This window comes from Sciurus vulgaris (genome assembly GCF_902686455.1).
Source record: "Sciurus vulgaris genome assembly, chromosome: 12".
Lineage (NCBI taxonomy): Eukaryota > Metazoa > Chordata > Mammalia > Rodentia > Sciuridae > Sciurus > Sciurus vulgaris.
Window position 1 is genome coordinate 61,961,833 of NC_136473.1, and position 23,799 is coordinate 61,985,631.

The following is a 23,799-nucleotide window of genomic DNA, read 5'->3' on the forward strand; positions in this document are numbered from 1 at the left end:
GTGCCTGTTTCCTTATATAAATGGAAAAATAACAGTAACCACCTCATAGGGATTTTGTGAGGATTAAATGATTTGAGAACAGCATTGAACATATAGGAAACATTATACTAATGTTTATTAAATACACTTTATTTGTTATGAGGTGCTATTTATAAAGAAACCTTAAAATAATGCTTAGCAAGTTAAATGTCAAATATACAGAGAAAACAAAAAAATCACATTCATATAAGAAAGATTTACAGATGAAAATGCTATTTATCTCACTTCATCAACTGCAACATATTCATTTAATTAATTATTAAAGCATTTTATGTGCCTGACACTGTGCTATGTAATGTCACAATGATAAATAAGATAAAATCACTGCCCCAAATGAGTCAAGAACTTTGCTTACCTTTACCTCTATTAATAATTTAATGAAAACACATTGTGTATATATACTATTTAAGTAAATGGTAAAACTATGTACAGAAATGCCAAGAGCTTGCTTTTGTAATAACTTTTGATTTTGTTTTTTTAAGAACCTTCCAAAACATATTGCAAACAAAACTGATGGCTGGTGACAGGGAGGTACAAGCATAGGTAATCATATTTTCTTTTCACTGTTGTCTTAGAACTCAGTTATTAACTAAAGAATGTTGGAAACTATAGCTTAGGTTTGGTGGCTAAAGTTAAAAACAAACAAATGCTGTCCTCTGATATCAAATAATTCCATCATTCTGAGAAAAATAAAAAAGTAATTTTAAGCATGTGGTTGCCTCTTGACTTTAAGGCATATCCATGAAGGCTCTCACATCCTCGAACTTCTGTTGCAGGTAGACTGATACTTTCCAACCTGCATCTTAGCCAGTTATCTGCCTAGGCTCAGAAACTCTCACTTGGATTATTGAAGTAGGAATCATACACACAAAACATCAATCAACATAAATGAATGATCAAATAGCATTTAAAAGAAAAGCTTTTATCTAGAAACCAAAATTTTTAAATCTATAATCCTTCTAAGAGCAGACAATAATTACCAAAGTGACTGTCTTCCTCTTCAAGCTCTTGGCAGTTGCAATCAGCAGGATTTTCCTACATTTAAATATTTTGGAAATAAGATAATACATTCTTAGGAAAAGACTCTCAAACTTCCAGACTTCTCCATTCCTTGCTAGCTACTCAGTGGACAAAATTAGTTCCAACTATTAATCTTTATGTTGTTTTTTTCTTAATTTTTATTTATAATTTTTATTTGTAATAATTTATAATGCACATACATAAAATTTAGCATCTTAACCATTTTAAGTGTACAGTTCAGTTTTTTAAGTATATTCACACTGATGTACAATTTCTAGTACTTTTTCATAGTGCAAAACTGAAATTCTATACCCGCTAAACAACTTTCCATTTCCTCCTTCCACCTGTCCCAAGCAACCACCATTCTCCTTTCTGTTTCTACAGTTTTGACTAATCCACCTCAAATAAGTGTAATCACAGTATTTGTCTTTTTTTGACTGGTCTTTCATTTCATATAATGTTCTCAAGGTTCATTCATGTTATAGCATGTGTCATGCTATAACAAACTTAATCATGTTTCACTGTATCACATTTTGTTTATCTAGTCAACCACTGATGGACACTTAGGTTGCTTCTACACTTTGCTATTATGAATAATCTGGCTATGAACAGGGGTATAAACTGATTTTTATAAAGGATTCATCAGAAGCTAAAAACATCAGAATTATCTGATAATGGATACAATATAAAAAGATAAGGAAAACAGATTTATCACATGGTTTTCTAATAAAGTATGTTATTTTCCATGCAATGAAATAGACAGAAAAATAGCAAAAAATAGCCATTTACTTATTTGAATTGTCACTAAGCTCTATTTCTTTCACAATAGGTTTAAAACTCTATCACACCAATTAAGTGCAAATTAATTTTTATTTCTAAAATGAATACATATAAAGAATTATAGGAGTTTCCAGAAATATTTTTCAATGGCAAACAACTGTACAATTTTATAGAAAAGCTTTAAACAATGCCTGATTTTTTCACAAAACCTCCATACAACTTCACTAATTCACATTTTTTTCAAACTTGATTTTTCAAAGAGAAAACATAATATACCTGTTTTTGAGAGCATCTAATCACAAAATCAATAAAAGCCACTTAAAGGTTTAAAATATCAAGGATGAGGAATTATTATTAAGTCTTACATAATACTCAATAAAAGCTTTTCTATCTAGACAAAAGTACTTATAAAATGAACATAATATATACATATACCCATGTCAGAGCATTTGCTTCAACTTCTAGTTAATAATATGTTATTATGTGTTCAATAATCCTAAAAGTTTAAATTATATGTTATAACATTCAATTTTCATACCAAAGTGTTGCTATTGTATAGCATTAGCTATGCTACCTTCTAGTATTCCTTTTCTCAGAGCACTGCTCAACAATACCCTGTGGGCTTAGTCCTCATTTATCTAAGGATGAAAGTTCTTCCTATAAGAAGTTTTGAGATTGTTTACCATGCTGTAACAAAAAATTTGATGTCTGATATGTGGAAAAATGATAAATACAAAACTAACTCCATGTACTTACATAGACAGGGATTTAAAAGTCATTGTGAGAAATATAAGACAATTCTGAAAAGATGAGAAAATATTAATGGTAGTTTCTCAAAGGGGTCAGACTGAAAAGCTGGTAGAGAAAGACTTTATTTTTAAGGTAGTAAAACTATTCTGTATGAGCTCTAACAGTGGATACATGACATTACACATTTGTCAAAATCCAAACAATTGCTCAACACAAATCTTAATGTGAAATTTGAAGTCAACCATGAATTTTAGTTAATAACAATATATTAATATTGCTTCATCAATTGTAACAAAGGTACCACAAATTGTATTTTCCACTCAGTTCTCCTGGAAGCCTAAAACTGTTCTAAAACTACAGTCCATTAATTAATATAAAATGATAATTATTGATTTTTTAAAAAAACAAGTATAATAGTTATTGCTTTTATGCAAAACAAATTTTTAAATAATCACGACTAATATAAATTTGGGAGATAAAATCAAGGTAGGCTATGAAACTGTAGAGCTTTCACTCAATAAGCTATTTTGCCATTTATAGAAGGCTAGAATCCAGCTGGACACAGTGGTGCTTGTCTGTATCCCAGTAACTTGGGAGACTGAGGCAGGAGGATTGCAAGTGCCAGGTCAGCCTCAGCAACTTAGTGAGACCTTGTCTCAAAACAAAAAGAAAAAGAAAGAAAGGGGAGGGGGAGGTGCGGGGGAGGGCAGTGGCAGTACTGCTAGCACTGTCAACAGCTAACATCCAGAATATTAAAATGCACAGTATATAGAAACCAAGAGATATCCTAAACAGGTGCTCCTGCTTTTCAGTACCTAGATACCATACTAGAAGTATCTATATCTAGATATTTATATACAACTTTTCACCATTACCTCCTAAGGTACCTTTCTGGACATTTTCCCCTAATTATACTCACCCATGAATATTTTATTGTTCTTTTTAGTTATACATGACAGTAGAATGTATTTTGATATATCATACATACATGGAACATAACTTCCAATTGTTATGGTTGTCTATGATGTGTAGTTACACTGATCATGTATTCATATATGAACACAGGAAAATTACATCCAATTCATTTTACTGTCCTTCCCATTCCCACCTCCCCTCCCATTCCCCAATTTCCCCCCATCCAATCTGGTGAACCTCCACTCTCCCCTCAGCCTCCACCTATTATGAGTCAGCATCCACATACCAGAGAGAACATTCAGACTTTGGTTTAGGGGGATTGGCTTATTTCACTTAGCATGATAGTCTCCAGTTCCAACCATTTACCAGCAAATGCCATCATTTCATTCTTCCTTATAACTGAGTAATATTCCATTGTGTATATTTACCACATTTTCTTTATCCATTCATCTGTTGAAGAGCACCTAGGTTGGTTCCACAGCTTACCTATTGTGAATTGAACTGCTGTGTACATTGATGTGGCTGCGTCTCTATAGTATGCTTATTTTGAGTCTTTTGGGTATATGCCTAGGAATGGGATAACTGGGTCCATGAAATTTTAATACCACAATATACTCATTATTCTTTTATATTATTATGAAGTCACTCTCCTCCAAGCATAGACTAAATTGCAATTTCTTTTTCCTAAATCTTTCTTATTAGTGCTTTTTAATTATTCAGAACAATGGATTTCATTGTAGTGTATTCATAAATGTAAATAACATACTTTTATTTGTCCTAAATCTTAAGAAGCAAAAAGATGTAGTCAACTTTAATCAGTCCATCTAAAATTCGGTAGAGGATACTCTAAATTATACTAATATGAGTCCAGAGAACAGCAAAAAGAAAAAATAGGTTTGGATAAATACTCCCAAACCATTCATTAGTGATTCTGTTCTCAAGCCCAACCTATCTAAAACATGCAATAACTATTTTAGAAAAAAAAAATGGAAAAGACGTCAAACAATTTTTTGGTACATCAGTAGGTTTAATAGCTTAGCTTTCCCCTTTATTTTTACCAAATATTACTTCTGTAATGGAAAAAATTATAATTAATACTTTTTTCAAATTGGCTTAATTAAGCATTTGAAATCTTTCTAATTTTCTTAATAAAGTACAATTAATCAATTCATCATTCCATCAAAACTGAAAAGACAAGACTAACAGCAAGATTTTAAAAAATTATTAAATGGAAACAGCACAGAAAGATTTCATCTCACTCCAGTCAGAATGGCAATTATTAATTATTAATTATAAATATAAGTAACAATAAATGTTGGCAAGGATATGGGGGAAAAGGTACACTCATACGTTACTGGTAGGACTACAAATTGGTATAACCACTATGGAAAGCAGTATGGATATTCCTCAGAAAACTTGGAATGGAACCACCATTTGACCTAGCTATCCCACTCCTCAGTTTATACCCAAAGGACTTAAAATCAGCTTACTACATGATGCAGTCATGTCCATGTTTATAGCAGCTGAATTCACAGCCAAACTATGGAAACAACCTGTATGCCCTTCAACAGATGAATGGATAAAGAAAATGTGATATATACACATAATGGAATATTACTCGGTTTTAAAGAAGAATGAAATTTTGGCATTTGCTGGTAAATTGATGGAGCTAGAGAATATCAAGCTAAGTGAAATAAGCCAATCCCCCCCCCCCAAAAAAAAAAAAACAAATGCCAAATGTTTTCTCTGATATCCAGATGCTAATTCACAATATCGGGGAAAGGGACAAGGAAAAATAGAGGAATTTTGGATTAGGTAGAGGGAAGAGAAAGGAAGGGAGAGGGTATGGGGGTATGAAGGACAGTAGAATGAATCAAGACATTACTACCCATATATGATTACACAACCAATGTGATTCTACATCATATACAACCAGAAGAATAAGAAGTTACACTCCATTTATGTATGATGTATCAAAATGCATTTTATTAGCATGTATAACTAACTAGAACAAATAAAAAAATAACCACCATGTTCTACAAAAACAAATCAATGTTCAAGGACAGAAAGTCAATACAACTCTGGTTTAAACATGTGGAGTGGAAAACTAGAATTCATGGGGTCAAATCTCACCTCTATTTTTTCTTAGTTATATAATTTAGGCAAATATCTTAATCCTCAACTCAGTCCCTTGACTAGGAAAAAGGGGATAATGAAAGTCACCATCACAAGATTTAAGGTTCAAGTGATCAAATGAGACAATGCCTTTAGTCAAGAAGTGGGCACATCATACACATCCAATAAATGTTAGCTTAAAACAAAGCGATGCTATTAATATGTGGAAATAAATTAAGCCCATATAGCTCTTCATTCACACTCCCAGGTAGGAACACTGCTGCAGAGCTGTAGGGCATGAAGATACAAAGCTTTATTGGTTTTCATAAAGATACTATTTGAACCATGACCAATGTTTCACAGAAAAGCTTTGTTCATAATGTAATGACTAACACTAATATTATGGAATATAAAAAAATAATCAAGAAGCAGACAGCCATAATATGAATGCTGAACTGTATGAACAGATCTGATTTTCTTTTTAAATATTTTTAGCTGTAGATGGACATATACCTTATTTATTTATTTTTATGTGGTGCTAAGGATCAACTCCAGTGCCTCATATACATGAGGCAAGCACTTTACCACTGAGCCACAACCCCAGCCCCAGATCTGATTTCTTTAATTTTCTTATTTTTTAGATTTTTCTCTAGATCTGAATTTGAACGTTGTTATGGTTTGGATGTGAGGCGTCCCCCAAAAGTTCACATGTGAGATGATGCAAGAAGGTTCAGAGGAAATGATTATGTTATAAGAGTCTTAACCTAATGATTGAATTAATCCCCTGACAGGGATTAACTGAGTGGTAATTGAAGTAGCAGCACGTGGCTGGAGGAGATGGGAATTGAGGAGTAGCTATGGGGTATATATTTGTATCTGGCAAGTTAGAGTCCCTCTTTCTCTGTTTCCCTCTGCCACGCACTCCACCATGATGTTCAGTCTCAATTCAAGCCCTGAGTAATGGAGACTGCTGTCCATGGACTGAGACCTCTGAAACCTTGAGCCCCCAAATAAACTCTTCCTCCTCTACAATCATTCTGGTTGGATCCGTTTAGTCACAGCAGCAAAAAAGCTGACTAAAACAGAAATTGGTCCTGAGAAGTAAAGACATTGCTATGACTAACCTGACCAAGTGGTTCATCTTTTTGAGCTTTTTGGAATTCATGGGAGGAATTTTGAGATGTTTAGCAGTGCAAACTGAATATGCTTTAGGTTGTTGTACATAGAGCTTAACAGGCAATTTCAGTGGGAGCTCAGAAGACCAGAATGCCAAGAGGACTGTGGACAGAGAAGACAGGGCTAAAGAGAGTTTAGAGGAAAAAGAGGACACTATTGGTAACTGGATTAGGGGCCATTCCTGTTATGTTCTGGCTAAGAAGTTGTCTGAATTTGCCTGTGTCCTGAGACTTTCTGTGAGGTTAGTTTTAAAAGGGAAGGACTTCTTAATCTGGCGGAAGAAATGTCTAGAAAGCATAACATTCAGGAAGTGGCATGAGTACTGCTGGTGGCTTTTAGCCAATTTTATTGTGATATTCAGAAGCAGAAAGCAGAACAGAAAGATTTGAAAAACTTGGATTTGAAAGACAGGAGTAAAACTGGGCCTAAAGAAGTTGTAGTTCTTAAAGATATTACTGCCACTAAAGAAATCCTAAAGACTTTGTCTTAAGACACTAAAAAGAAGATGGCTCGAGGGCATTTCAGGAGCCGGCAAGACCCCATCCATCTCAGGTTCAGGGAATAAAGTGAAAATTCTCTTGAGAAGAGATCAGTGAGGCACCCTTCTTGCACAAGGGGCCTAGGAAGTTTTTTTCAATGTGCTCAGTCACCCAGACACTCAGAAGATGCTGTAGCAAGGGTCCCTGAAGTCTTGGCTACTGCTCAAGATGGTAGCAGACCTTGGCATCAACCATGTAGTGCTGGTTCTGCAGGAATGCAGAATGCTGGAGTTAGGGGGTCATAGAAGCTTCCACCAACATTTCAAAGGAAGGCCTAGGAGGTCAGGAAAATTGAAGCAGGGTCAGATTCCCTATGGACAGCCCCTAAGAGGGCAAAGGATGGAGATTGGAGGAGGAAGCCAAAGATGCAGTGGAGACCCCCAAGATTAAGAAATGCCAGTAATGTGCGTCATTGTCCTAGGAAAGCTTCAGGAATTGGGCAAAGACAAGCCAACAGAAAGGCCACTTGGGCTGTAACCAACATGGCCACAGGGTTGGAGCTATACAAGCCCATTAGAGGCTTGATGCCTTGTGTCCCAGATGCTGGACATGATGCCGTGTGCCCCAGATGCTGGACATAGAGCTACTGGACTTCCTTGCCCCACTGGATTTCGGTCTTGCTTTGGTCCTATCCCTTGTTTCTAGACCTTGATTTTGTAAATGGAAATGTTTACTCTGTACCTTTATATATTGGATACTTGTTTTTGCTTTTAATTTTACAGGAACTCACAATGTAAGATTGCCTTGAGCCTCAGAGAATGTAAGATTGCCTCTGAGCATTCTTGGAACTGTTAAGACTATGCGGATTCTTGGGAATGAACTAAATGTATTTTGCATTGTCAGATAAGTGTGAGCTTTTGGAGGCCAGTGGCGGAATCTTATGGTTTAGATGTGAGGTGTCCCCCCAAAAGTTCATGTGTGAGACAATGTAAGAACGTTTGGAGGTGAAATGATTGTGTTATAGCCTTAACCTAATCAGTAAATTAATTCTTGATGGGATTAACTGAGTGGTGACTGAAGGCATGTAGGATGTGGCTGGAGGAAGTGGTTCACTGGGAGAATGACTTTGGGGTATATATTTTTTATATGTGGAGAATGGAGTCTCTCTGCTTCCTGATCACCAGGTGAGCTGCTTCCCTCTGCCATACTCTTCCATCACGATGTTCAGCCTCACTTTGAGCCCCAAGAAATGGGCTGGCCTTCTATGGGCTAAGACATCTAAAACCGTGAGCCCTCAAATAAACTTTTCCTCCTTTAAAACTGTTCTATTTGGGTCTTTAGTCCCAGCAGCGAAAAAGCCGACTAAAACAAACGTCAACTAGTAGAAGATATGGACATGTTGCAACCTCCCTCTATGGTTTATTTTCCTAATCTCTAAAATGGGGGTAATACCATTTGCCCAATAAGCCTGTTAGAATAATAAGGAATAATTCATGTGACATGCTTAGAATCATGTTTGATACATTTTAAGCAGCCAGTAAATGGTACTAAGATAACTGTGGTGATAATAGGCACTGCTCCTGCTTTACAATCGAATGACAAAAGAAATGGGCTCAGACTACTCTATTTCTTATTTGTTACCCAAAAAAGTCAAAATCACCTTCTATGATTATAACTTGGAATGGAGTTCTTCCTGAGAACTTGTTGAAATATATATATAATATACCATTCCTATCCTACCACAAAGTCAATTTGAAAAAATGAGTGAATGAATGAATACATAAAACACAAAAATCACTTCATCTATTACTGATTAATTCACCAACTACTGAAATATAGCCATATCCCCAATATAATGTGGTTTCTACCCATAACTATAAAATTCTCAAAAGCCAGAACTGATAGGGCAGGAAGCAGAGATGCTACTGGAAGCATTTCATGTTTGTTCTCTGCAATGTTCTAACACTCTTTATTATAGGTGAGAAAATTATTTCTAGGATTAATATGAAGTATAATAAAAATATATTAGTTTTAAGTGAAAGAAACAAGTCATAAAAGGTCATATATTATATGATGCATGTGAAATGTCCAGAAAAGGAAAATAAGATATAAAAATAGATTAGTGGTTGTGGGGGCAGAAGGGGTGGGGAGGAGATGAGAGGACCTAGGAGTGGAAAGAAGTACCTACTAATGGATAAGAATTTCTTTTAGCACAGTGGCTCGGGAGGCTGAGGCAGGAGGATGGTGAGTTCAAAGCCAGCCTCAGCAAAAGCAAGCCACTAAGCAACTCAGTGAGACCCTGTATCTAAATAAAACACAAAATAGGGCTGAGGATGTGGCTCAGTGGTCAAGTGCCACTGAATTCAAACCCTGGTACCTGCCCCCCTACCCCCTGCCAAAAAAGAATTTCCTTTAGGAGTATAAAAACGTTCTAGAATCAAATGTGGTGATGGTTGCACAACTATGTGAATATACTAAAATCCACTAAACTATATGCTTACAACAAATTTTTTATGGTATGTGAAATATATCTCAAAAGAGCAATAGATAAACAGATTGATCAACCAATCAATTTTGGCATCTCTTTTTCATAAATGACAGTAAAATCATTGGACTTGGTTCTCAACGTGTTTCTTTCATTTAACACATTGATACAGCACTTGCTCTATATTTGTGAGGCCTGAGTTCCACTCACAGGTCACAAAAATTAATTTAAAAAATAAGATATAAGCCAGGAACGGTGGCACATGCCTGGAATCCCAGCTACTTGGGAGACTGAAGCAGGAGGATCACAAGTTTGAGGCCAGCCTGGGCAACATAGTGAGATTCTGTCTCAAAATTTTAAAATGAAAAGGGCTAGGGATGTAGCTCAGTAGTAGATTGGCCCTGAGTTCAAACCCCAGTCCAAAAAGAAAATTAATAACCTAACAATAAAAAGGAATTTTATTACTATTACGAAAAAGTAATATCTTCCCCTTAAAGTAATAAATAATACCTAGATTTATCTCAAAATCATTATTTCACCATGTCATGCATAATAATTTATGTAGTTCTTTGAATATGAAATTTCTGGCTAAGACGAGGACTTGAATGACTCAAAGTAACATATCCAAACTTGTAGCCTATTAGGAAAGAGTTTATGTAAGAATTCATGTTCTACATGCTTGGGCTAGTTTTTATTTCTGGCAATAGAGCACACTAGAATACCTGAAAATCCCCTGCAGTTTTCACTATGGTGCACTGGTTAGATCTGGCCCCTAAGGATCCAATTCCCCAGCTGCTGGAAGTGTCAGCTCCTGTTGGCTCACAACTGAGACTCATGCCACAAACTGCTCTCTAAAGAAGCACTCTATCATGTAGGAAATGAAGTACTAAAGGCCCCTGGCATGCTGTAGTACAACTGTTAAAACCTTTACCAGTAATGACCTGGAATTAAATACTGGTAAAAAGGGAATGCACTGGCGACTACATCTCAGGGCAAAGCAGTAATTAAAAGGACTATGGAACTGATGCTTTGCTGGGTACTATTGAAGCAAGGGCCAAAGCCAGTAAAAGGCTAAGGCTGATAATCACCAACGTAAGGTGAAGCAGAAGCAAAGTTCTGGTTGGGAAACAACCAGAACTTTGGAACCCTGAGACTGGGGATGAAGATATTTACATGATTTCAATCTCCCCAGTTCGGGAGCTATCTGATTCTGTACAAATTAGCCTTTTCCCTTGCCTGAAGTTAAAGCAGAGGCCAATACCTCAAAATACAACCTGTGTCCTCCAGGATCTATCTCCACCTCCATCCCAAATCACAATAACCATGTTTGGAACATGCTGATGCTGAATCTGTGAAGAAAGAAAGAGATGATATATGCTGAAAGAGTTGTAGAGCTTAATCAATGTGTACCTGCAGGAGTCAGACTCCTGAAAGTCTGAAAAAAGTGAAGGCCCACATTAAGTAAGGAAGAAATGTCAGAACTTCTGTAGCAGACAATATGGTAAGGGAATAAAGGGTTCAGAGATTTGGGCATGCCAGAGAGTAAGTAAAAGGTAAAAGCTGGAAAAACTGCCTGCACACTATGCTGTATGAGAGGGCCCAGAGTACAATAAATTTCCCAAAGCAATAAGGAATATACACATTGCTGAGAAGCTTAGTGTGGCTGTCCTTGTAAACCAGAATGGCCATCAGGAGATACTGTTAGAAGTTAAGTTCCCTGAAGTACAAAGACCGGACCCCCATGCCTGAATTTTGGACATCTCTGAAGGTTTACAATAGGTCCAGGTTTCTTCATGAGATCAACTAAAGTCTCTGCCCTCAATCCTTCACTTCTCTCACAGGCTACTGCCAAAATGATTGCCTAAGAACTGCCTGTATGCAAATCTCCACTTCAAATACTTCTCTGTCTATTCCCTGGGCAACCAGACCTCAGACATCCTCAAAAATCTCCAAATGCTGGATGAAATAAAATAAATATTCCCTTAAATGCACAGTAAATTACTCCAAGGCCCAAACAAGACAGGAACTGAAAACCAGAACAGTAAGCATGAACTAACTGTGCCTATCCTGATGTGCCAGTCTCCATAATCAAAACTTCTGAATTGTAGCTGGAAATGAAGTGTCAGCCCTGAGAAAGGAAGTCAGAACTACTTTGCCCTCACAAAAGCAAGTTCCCCATCAAAGAAGTTATCCTAGGCTTTAGGTGAGGGGAAAAAAAATCTACACGTAGAACTTAAATTGAGGGCCAACCTTCACAAAGGTTTAAAGTTCAAATTTATACTACTGCATGATCCCATAAATCTGAGGCTCAGAAATTTATTTTCAAAGAGATCTCAAATAAAATTCCTGAGATATCTAGCAAAAATAAATGTAAAACTACTTTGAATCTACAGAATTCTACCAAAAAAGAATTTTGCCCTAAGAAAGAGCTCACAATCCAAGGTTATAAAGCACAAAGAGAAATAATCCACCAAGAGAGGAAGAATTGACACAGAAGTCAGTAAAATTACACATCAAAAAACTACAAAATTTTAAAATTATATATGTTTTTTGGGGGAAGGGAGGTACTGGGGATTTAATCCAGGGGCACTTAACCACTGAGCTATATTGCCAGTCATTTTTAATTTTGATACAGGGTCTTGCTAAGTTGTCCAGGTTGGTCTTGAACTTGTTATCCTTCAGTCTCAACCTTCCAGTACACTGGGATGACAGGCACACACCACCATGCCCAGTTAACAGCTAGTTATTGTTTTTTTAAAAAAGGAAGGCAAGTTTAGGAAGTGACCTACAATGCAGAACAGAAATAAGGAGATAGAGAATTGAAAATGGGATTAAGAAATATAGAGGATAGGATGAACAGGTTCAACCACATCTTATATCAAATATCAAGAAGAGAATACCAAGAAAGAGAAGCAATATTTGAAGAGCTAATAGCTGAGAATTTTCCAAAAAAATGATGGAAGACATTAATTATCAGATCGATTATGTTTATCAGCTTTTCACTGCTATGACCAAAATATCTGATGTAAACAACTTAAAAGAAGAAAAGTTTATTTTGGCTCATAGTTTCAGTTCATGGTCAGCTAGCTCCACTGCTCTGAGCCTGAAGCTAGAGAGAACATCATGGAGGAAGGGCATGGGGAAGGAAACCTGCCCAGCTTATGGCAACCAGGAAACAGAAAGAGAAAGGGAGTCAGGGACAAGAGATAACTCCCAAGGTCATACCCCCAGTGGCCTACTTTCTCCAACCATGTCCCACAGGCCTACAGTTTTCACCATCACCAGTAAACCATTCAGCTATTGACAGATTAATGCACTGATGAAGTCAGAGCCTTCATGATCCAAGCACTTTTCAAAAGCCCCGCCTCTGAGCATTGCTGCATTGGGGACCAAGCCTTCAATACATGAGCTTTTCAGGGACAATCTAGATCCAAGCCATAACATTTGCCTAAGATCACACAGTCAATATTGATTAAGCCAGGATTCAACTTCACCTTCTGTCTCTGACTCTCACACTAATTCTACTAAATCACACTAAATGACAACAGGAAAGTATGTGTATATATGCTATAATTTATTGCTAAATGTGGCACAACTGGACTGGTTCTAACCAAACAGTCCTAGGTGTCTTTCTTTTTTTTAATATTTTTAGTTGTAGATGAACATAATATCTTTATTTTATTTATTTATTTTTTATGTGGTGCTGAGAATTGAACCCATTGCCTCTCATGTGTTAGGCAAGCACTCTACCACTGAGCCACAACCCCAGCCTAGGTGTCTTTCTTAACACTTTTTGTTTTATCACAACACTTCCTTCCACAGATAGAATCCTTGATATTTAATTTTAACTCTCTTATTTTACAGAAAAAATAACTACGACTCAGATATTAGATGAGTTAGTTGCTTAGGGCCCGATAGTCAATTAGTGAAAAAAAAAAAAAAAAAGGCAAGTAGTCATTCTAAGTTCCTGATTTTCATTCAAGTGTTCTTTTCATTATCCTAGTATATCTCCCAGTGAAAGTAAAGTTTATCCTGCCATAACAAGAGTCATTCCTACATGTTAAGTGGTTTAAAATAGTATTTTTTTCTTCTAAATGATAATAAAGCACTAGTCCCAAGTAGACCCTAAAGTTTGGTCATAAATTAACACCACTGTATTTTAACTGCAAATTCATCAAGTAATGTTATCTTTGGACCAATGTAATGGTAAAAGAAGAAACCTTTACAGCCTTAATATTTTCTTTATATGAATATTCCTAAAATCTAGCATGCTCATTTACAAACACCACAAAAATAGAAGAGTTTAAGACCTTTTTTCCTCACTATTTTACCTTCAAAATCACTAAAATGTCCAAGTACCAAGTTTGCACTCAGGAAACAAAACACCTTACTTCTTCAATACGCAGAGTCAAAGCATTCACAGTTTACTCAAGTTCCATCTGCTACTACTATACCAAATACAAAAAGAGACCTAAGAAACCCACTAAATTAAGCTAAATTTTTACACGGGTGTTAAAGTTGCTTAAATGAAATATAAAATTTACCGTTGCACACAACTTCTTTCTAGCTTATCTTCTCACACGCCAGCACCTAACTCCGTGATAAGATTACTCCAAATGCACCGGGTATTCTGTTACTAAACAGAAAACACTCATGTGCCACACAGTGACATTTTGGTAAACGACCCACATATATTACAGTGGTACCATAATATTATAATGGAACTGAAAAATTCCTATTGCCCAGTGACATCATAAGTCAAAGCAGTAGTACAATGAATAACTTACATGTTTGTGGTGATGCTGGTATAAACAAACCTGCATTGCCAGTTGTATAAAGTTATAACATGATTTTGTATGATATATAATACTTGATAATGATAATAAAGGACTATGTTACTACTTTATATATTTATCATACTATCACTTTATTATTTTATAGTGTACTTCTTCTACTTATATAAAAACAGTTTACTGTAAAACAGGATGCCATGCTACACTTGCAGCAGCCTCATACATCTTGTGTTTATCACATCTCTTCATTACATCATTTTCTCTTATGCTTGATTTGATCTCACATTGTTTTGTTCCTCACTGCCCTAGGAGCAATAGGCTACACCATATATACCTACATATCTGTAACCATATTACATACCATATAGTGTAGTTTTGGAGTGGGCTATACCATTTAGGTTTGTATGAGTACACTCTATGATGTTTGCTTAACAACAACAAAAAAAAAATAGCCAAATGATGCACTTCTCAGAATGTATCCCTAGCCCTAAACAATGCACAACTGTATATTTAAAATCATTTGGGAAAAATGTTTACATGTTTATAAGTCAATAACTTATTCATTTTGTCCAAATCATATAACATAATTATTAGATAATGATCTTTATTCCCTATGCAAATTTCACATAGTATAGTTGTGGTTTGGGGTTAAAATACCAACTATATTAGAAACTATTTTTCACAAAAGAAGAAAAACTTAGAGTGAATATAATATAATTTATATGTCGTTCAATGTGGATGACTCCAATTTGATTCCAGACAACTAACAATTATCTATGTCAAGAATACAAACATGACCCAAGTAAAATTAAAAAATAAGTAGCCTGGCAAAATTTAAAATTACCTTTTTTCAATGAAGCTGCTTCTAACAGCTGATATATAAGTGATAACAAATAATTCAACAATCAAGATGGGTCTGCTCTCTCAGAGATCTCTGAAAGGAAAATATAACATGTATTTAGTTTAAAAACAAATACTGAAACCAACAAGACTGAAATCTGGAATGTTCATATTATACCAATGGAACTTATTGTCAAGTAATATACAAATAGTTACATATTGTCTAGATCAAAAACTAATACCCAACATTAAATGAACCCAGGTTGTGCACCCAGCACTGTACTAGGTACTTCATGTGTATTATTTTCCATTTCAACAAAAACTCTGCACTCCGCAGGGTATTATTTCTACTTTCCAGTTTCCAGTTGATCCAAAAAAATTTTTTTCAAAAAAAGGTGGATGCCTTGCTCATATAACAAATAAAGAAGTTGGATACCTTGCTCAATATCAAATAAAAAGTCAGGAAGGGTCAAAATAGTTCTCTCAGGAAAACTAATTTGAAGAATATATTTAACCTACCGAAAATACTTAAAGGGATATTATCAAAAAATGTGAAGTCCTAGTTATTACCTGTCACCATAGGAATAAAAACATAAAAAATAAGTATTTTTATATTTTGAAAGCATACACATTCTGGATGGCATGTTCCATGTGTATGTTTGTGTGCACTACCTGGTTGCAACAGAATATCTCAATAGTAAGACTGCATTGCTCCATGCAGTCTGTATCATCTTTCCCTGAACCAGTCAAACTCCTTCTCTGGGTTTCTCCATTCAACAACTATGCCTGAATTCCTAGCTATGTCTCACTTTTACCCAAACATTTTTCTTCTCAGTATTTGTGTCCCGCAGATTTCTAGCTATTACCTTGTTCCTTTTTTGGCCAACAGAACTAAAAGAATCTCATTGCTAACCTCTTCTTTCTTTACTTTTAGGGACAAGTCCACAAAGAACTGGCTTATCTTTCTACCTACAGGATAGGGATACTCTGTTGATATCAGTTTTCCTAAGATGGAGAAGAAATAATTAAGCTTCTAAGAAAAACATGTGAGTAGAAGAAATGTTATTAAAGTTTTTCAACCTAGAAATAAAGAAAATGAAATAAGCACAATACTACAAAAATGCTGTAGATACAGTGGTACAAAACAGAGAAGGTCCTGCCCTCATAGAGATTACAACTTCAAGATCTGTGCTTTAGCACTGTAGGTACAGACGGAGTGCTCAAAAAGTTTTGGATTTCAGGTTTGGGGTTTTTGGAATAGAGATCATCAACTGCAAATATTCCAAAATCAGAAAAAAATTTTGAGATCCGAAACACTGCTATCCCAAGCATTTCAGATAAGGATACTCAACCTGAACTTCAAATAATTACAACACCGTGGCCTTTTTCCAATTGTAATGCTCCAATGACACTTGGCATTTAAATAGCTCTTTGAAACATTGTAAAATGTTTTCCTAGCATCTTACTTAAGCCTCACTGTGATAACCTGCAATATGAACAACTATTCTCCTTTTACTAATGAAAAATTAAGAAAAACTATGTTTCTTACTCCAAATTATACAAATAATAGGACAAAGAGTCAAAATTCAAATCTAGGTTTTCTAGTTCCTCATCTACTACACCAAAAATCTCTTGAGGAAAAATAAGTCTGGTTTCTGTCAAATGCATTTAAATATCTGAAATGAACATCTCGTAACCCATATATCATATCATAGTTTCACAAAATCATGGCAAATTAAAAATTGCATGAGGAAAGTGAACAGCAAATAAAGGGACATCAATTCTGAAGTATTAGGCCCTAGCCTTTCTTACTTCCTTGTCGCCAGACCCAGACCTTACTTCCCACACTCCCTTACAAGAGTTGTTTAAGAGAGTTTGACTATATAACTAAACTGTTCAACACTATCAGAGATCAAAAGATAGTTTATGGTAATTAAGTAAGGTCCCAGAGGGTAGTTATAGGGTATTCTGAATATTAAATAACATCAACCCAAGACCAGAACCCACAGAAGTGTCCCTGAACAAAAAAGTACACTGTCCACAAGTACTATTTACACCTTTACTTTTACCACACTAATATGAAACACTGTGAGGTTGTACTTGTGACTTAATTCTGCATTAAGTGTCTATTCTCAGAATATCAGTGATCTATCCCACCCTCACTCTATAATAATATGTAAAAGGTATAATCCTGCCTATCCATCAGGTTTTCCTAATCCTCTTTTCTGATTAAGAAATTAACAGCATCCACAAATAAATATTCCCCTTATCTTGGTAGAAATCATCCCTTAGTTCATGTTGCTTGTGAACAGTTGTTGAACACAGAAATCCCAAGGCCTCCATTCTACCCTTTAGCCAGAGAGATGGGTACAAGGTTGTTTGAATTAACTGTCATTTCTCTGGGGTGCTTTCAGATTTTAATTTTAACTCATTCAATTTTTTTTATTGTAAACAAACGGGATACATGTTGTTTCTCTGTTTGTACATGGAGTAAAGGCATACCATTTATGCAATCATAAATTTACATAGGGTAATGTTATTTGATTCATTCTGCTATTTTTTTCTTCCCCCCACCCCTCCCACCCCTCTTTTCCCTCTATACAGTCCTTCCTTCCTCCATTCTTGCCACCCTCCTTAACTCTAACCCTAAACCTAATCCTAACCCTAACGCTAACCCCTCACACCCCCCATTATATGTCATCATCCGCTTATCAGCGAGCTCATTCGTCCTTTGGTTTTTTGAGATTGGCTTATCTCACTTAGCATGATATTCTCCAATTTCATCCATTTGCCTGCAAATGCCATAATTTTATCATTCTTTATGGTGGAGTAATATTCCATTGTATATATATGCCAGTTTCAATGTATGTTAACTCATTCAAATTTAAACTTAAAATGTTTAATCTCATTTAACTTACTTTTATTTAAATTTTAATTTCAAATTTAACTTAAAATTAATTCAATAGTATCCTAAAAACTTAAAATTGGCTAAATACTGGTTTTTGTTTTGGTTTGTTTTTTTGGTTTTTGGTTTTTTTTTTTTTTTTTTTTGGTTTTTTTTTTTTTTGGTGCTGGTGATTAAACAAACCCAGGGCCTCACGTGTGCTAGCACATTGCCCTACCACTAAACTACACCGAAAGTCTCCCAGCTAAAAAACTTCTATGTAAAACACTAAAATTGTTGTTAGTGATGATAAAATACTTTTCTAAGTATCTTATGATCAATGACCAAAATTCAAAGTTCTTATAAAAGCTTCTTAAACCTTAAACATTAGAAAGTTTAATAAAAATCAATGGGTGATTTGAAAAATTTATCAATATGTACAGACCTAGAGCTATCAGATTAAGAGACTTATACAAGGTCCTTTAGCCATCAAGAAGTAAACTAGGACTTAAATATTGCTCTTATGTGCTATACTATTCAGTCTATGTGATACCTGGCACACAATCAATAATTAGTTATCAAATGAATGAATGATCAATTTGTAGTTTCCTCAGCCCCAATCTTGTCTTCCCCCACTTTCTAACAAGTATTTCATATACTGCAACCAAACCAGTCCCTCAAACACATTGTGTAATTTTGAGAGAAGTCTCAGGCTCTCCTACTGATTATACCTTCCTCTATACCTCTGTGTCTCTTCAAACCCTATCCAGCCCCAGGTCAACATGTTATAAAGTTTTCTCTAAATTTTTGTCCTGTGATAATCTCTCTCTCATCTGAAATATTACAATACTTACACAGGTTATTGGGTGTTTATGGATAAGAAATAACAACTTATGCCTGGCTATAAATTCTACCCAGCATCAAACAGTTTCATACCATCAAAAGCATTTAGTACACACACTATTAACTGAATTTAACATACTTCAATCATTCAAAAATAAGTCTATTACCTGTGAAATAAACTCCCCATTGTTACATCATTATCAAACTTTAATCCATGATTCCACATGTATATATGTACATACATACAAGTGATAAATTGTGCAATATTTAAAATCAGTAATATTTCTCACCAGATGATAATGCTGAAACTTTCAATGTTGAAGCCACCCAGTTTTAAAATAATCAGAGACGCATTTCCATTAGCACATTAGAAGGGCAATACATTAAAGTTTCTATACAACTAAAATGCATAGGCTTCTGAATCAGAACCCCCAATACATATCCATTAATCATTAAGCCTCTTAAAACTCTATCACTGTCTTCTTAAATTGCAAGATTGAGTCCTGTAATCTAATATGTGGCATAGAAATATAGGTTGTAGAAAAACTATACAATAAAGCTATTGTACAGTATGGTACCATAAAAAAATGAAAATAGAAAAAGAAAAGCTCTATACAACCAATATTTACACATATCCTTCCAAAGAAAGACAAACTCAGGAAAATTTTTAACAGTAAACATATGCTGAAAACATTCCAGGCATCTAGATTCAAAGATCCACCAATCACATGTGCCTCCATAACAACTTTGGAGGATTCTTTGCAAACTTTGATACCATTCTTTAGGGTTTAGGCTCCTTCCCAATACCCTAAAACAAAAGGACAAAGACCATATCTAAACAAAATGCAGAGATGACCATCTCACAGATGCTGACTTTCATCTCTGAAAAAACAAATGCTAAATATCAGACACTATTTGATTTGATAAAATGTAAGGGTCTATTAGCTTCAGCTAAAAACCGACTGCTGATGGCAAGAACCCTATAAGGAACACCAACCAAAAAGTACTATAGAAATCTTTGCATTAAAATTATCTTTCTTACATCATTATAATTATACAATAGTATTTTGGTTCATTCTGGCAAAATAATATATGGGGGGAATTTGATTTCAACCCCCATTCCCTCCCCTTATTCCACCTCCTTTCCTCTACTGATCTTCCTTACTTCTTTGTTTTTTATTAGTATTTTTTACATATATATATATATATAGGTGAAACTTCCTTTGATACATTTATATATGTGTATAACATGATATTGTTAAATTCATTCCATATTTCTACCCCTTTCCCTTTTTTCCTCCCTCCCTCTTGTTCTCCTTCTACTCCACTGATCTACCCTGTATGTTTATGATATTCTATCCCCTCCTCTACCACCTTCTTTCCCTTATTTTGTTCTAGTTTCCACATTATGAGAGAAAGCATTTGACCCTTGATTTTCTAAGTCTGGCTTATTTCACTTAGCATGATTTTCTCCATTTCCATTCATTTACCAGCAAATGCCATTATTTCATTCTTTTTTATGGCTCAGTAAAACTCCACTGTGTATATACCACATTTTCTTGATCTATTTATCTGCTGATCGGCATCTGTGTTGATTCCATAATCTGGTTATTGTGAATTGTGCTACTACAAACACTGAAGTGGCTGTATCACTATAGTATGATGATTTTAGTTCTTTTGCATAAATATCAAGGTGCACAATAGCTGGGTCATGGTGGTGGTTCCACTCCTAGTTTTTTCAGGAGTCTCCACACTGCTTCCTATAGTGGTTGCACCAATTTGCAGTCCCAACAGCAATGCACAAGTGTACTTTTTTCCCCACATCCTCACCAGCATGTAGTCTGGGTTCTTGAGAGTTGTCATTCTGTCTAGAGTGAGATGAAATCTTGGTGTAGTAATTTTTTTTAATTTTTGCATTTGTAGATGGACAGAAAGTCTTTATTTTATTTTGATATTATGCTAAGGATCGAACCCAGTGTCTCACACATGCTAGGCAAGCACTCTGCCACTGAGTTACAGCCCCAGCCCTTAGTATAGTTTAAATTTGCATTTTCCTGATTGATAGGGATGCTGAATGTTTTTTCATATATTTGTTGGCCACTTCTTTTAAGAAATATCTGTTTAGTTCTTTGGCCCAATTATTGATTAGGTGGGTTTTCTTTTGGTGTTGTTTTTGAGTTCTTTATATAATCTGGTTACTAATCCCCTGTCAGGAGTGGCTGGCAAAGATTTTTTTCCCATTCTGTAGGCTCTCTCCTCACACTCTTAATCATTTCCTTTCATGTGTAGACATTTTTTAATTTGATGGCATTATTTCTTGGGCTCTTGTTTAGGAAGTCAGTTCCTGCATCTATATGATGGAATGTTGACCCTATGCTTTCTTCTAACAGTTGCATGATTCCTGGCCTAATTCCTAAGTCTTTCGTCCATTTTGATTCGACTTGTGTGCAGGGTGAAAGACAGGGATCTAATTTCATTCTTTTTCATACAGATATCCAGTTTTCCAAGCACCACTTGTTAAAAAGGCTATATTTTCTCCAACAAATATTTGTGGCACCTTTATCAAATATCAGATGGCTGTATTTGGGTTTGTCTCAGTGTCTCCCATTCTGTAGGTCTTCATGTCTACTTTGATGTCAATACAATGCTGTTTTTGTTACTGTAGCCCTCTAGTGTAATTTCAAATAGAGTATTGTGATGCCTCTTGTATCATTTTTCTTATTCAGAACTGCTTTGGCTATTCTAGGACTCTTATTCTTCCAAAAGAATTCAATGACTGATTTTTCTAGTTCTGTGGTAGGATGTCATTGGTAATCTGATGGGGATTACACTGAATGTGTCTACTGCTTTTGGTAGAACGGCCATTTTGACAATATTAGTTCTGCCAATCTAAGAACACGGGAGGTCTTTTCATCTTGAGGTCTTTGTCATACCTTTCTTCAGTGTTCTATAGTTTTCATTGTAGAGTTCTTTTACTTCCTTGATTAGATTCTCAGGGTTTTTTTTTAGATTATTGTTAAAGAGATGGTTTTCCTGATTTCTTTCTCAACTGAATCACTCACTGCTGGAATACAGAAAAGCTATTGATTTGTGAGGGCTGATCTTGTATCCAGCTACTTTGCTAAACTCATTATCAACTCTATAAGTCTTCTGGTAGAATTTTAGGGGTCTTCTACCCACAGGATCATGTTGCCAACAAACAGTGATAGACCTCTTCCTTTCTAATGTGTATCCTTTTAATTTCCTTCTCTTGCCTAATTGCTTTGGCTAGAGTTTTGAGAGCTATACTGAATAGAAATAGTGAGAGTGGACATCCTTGTCTTGTCTCTGATTTTAGAGCATACACTTTCAGTTTTTCTCCATTCAGTATGATGTTGGATATGGGTTTGCTGGATATTGTCTTTATAATGTTAAGATAGTTCCTTCTATCCCCAGTTTCTCCATGTTTTTAACATGAATGGTTGTGGTATTTTATCAAAGGCCTTTCTTTATCTATTGAAAAGATCATATGATTCTTGTTCTTGATTCTATTTAAGTGATTAATTCCATTAATTGATTGCAAATGTTGAAATAAACTTGCATCCCTGGAATAAAGCCCACTTGATCATGGCGTCTTATCTTCCTAATATGTTTCAAATGTCATTTTCTAATATTTTAATGAGGATTTATGTGTCTAGGTTCATCAGGGATACTGGTCTGTAATTCTTTCCTAGATGTGTCTTTGCTGTGGTATCAGGATTACACGAGCTTCATAGAATGTATCTGGGAGTGTTCCCTCCCTTTCAATTTCATGGAATAATTTGAGGTACACTGGTGCTAGTTCTTCTTTAAAGGTCTGGTAAAACTCAGCTGAGAATCCATCTGGTCCTGGGAATTTTTTTTGTTGGTAGGCTTTTAACTGCTGTTTTAATTTTATTTCTTGATATTGGTCTGTTTAGTTTTTCTATATCTTCCTGGTTTAATTTCGGAAGTTCATGTGTCCATAAATTTGTCAATGTCCTCGAGATTTTGCTAGTTTATTGGAGTATAAATTTTCAAAATAGTTTCTAATGATCCTCTGGATTTCAGAAGTGTCTGTGGTTATATCTCTTTTATCATCTCTAATTTTGTCAATTTGGGTCTTCCATTTGGTTAGTTTGGCTATGCGTTTATCAATCTTATTTGTCTTTTTGAAGAACCAACTCTGTTGCATAGTTTTTTCTTTATTCTGGATTTCATTACTTTTGGCTCTGATCTTTATTATTTCCTGTCTTCTATTGATTTTGGAGGAAATTTCTTCTTTTTCCAAGGCCTTGAGGTAAAGCATAAGTTTAATTATTTGCAATCTATTTATTTATTTTTCTACAAACTGCATTTTGATTTGTTGTATACAAATGAGGTACAATTTTTCATTTCTAAGGTTGTACACAATGTAGATTAACACCATTAGTGTAATCATACATGTACCTAGGGTACCTGATATTCATCTCAGTTCACTATCTTTCCTTCCCCCACCTCTTCCCCATTTCCTGCTACACAATCCAAAGTTCCACCATTCTTCTCTTATACCCCACCACACACACACCCACTATATATTATCATCCACTTATCAGAGAAAACATTTGGCCTTTGGTTTTGGGGGGTTGGCTTATTTCACTTAGCATGATATTCTCCAACTCCATCCATTTACCTGCAAATGCT

The 23,799-nt window shown here is 35.3% G+C and overlaps 1 protein-coding gene across 2 annotated transcripts in view; it reads right to left on the bottom strand.

Moving 5' to 3' along the window:
• DISP1 (dispatched RND transporter family member 1) overlaps window positions 1-17,845 on the bottom strand; it is a 184,343-nt gene extending 166,498 nt beyond the window's left edge. For both annotated transcript variants that reach the window (XM_079108115.1, XM_079108113.1), the window contains exon 1: window positions 15,397-17,845. The gene's annotated coding sequence lies outside the window, so the exon portion shown is untranslated. The remainder of the gene's footprint in view (window positions 1-15,396) is intronic.
• Between the last annotated feature and the right edge of the window lie 5,954 nt (window positions 17,846-23,799).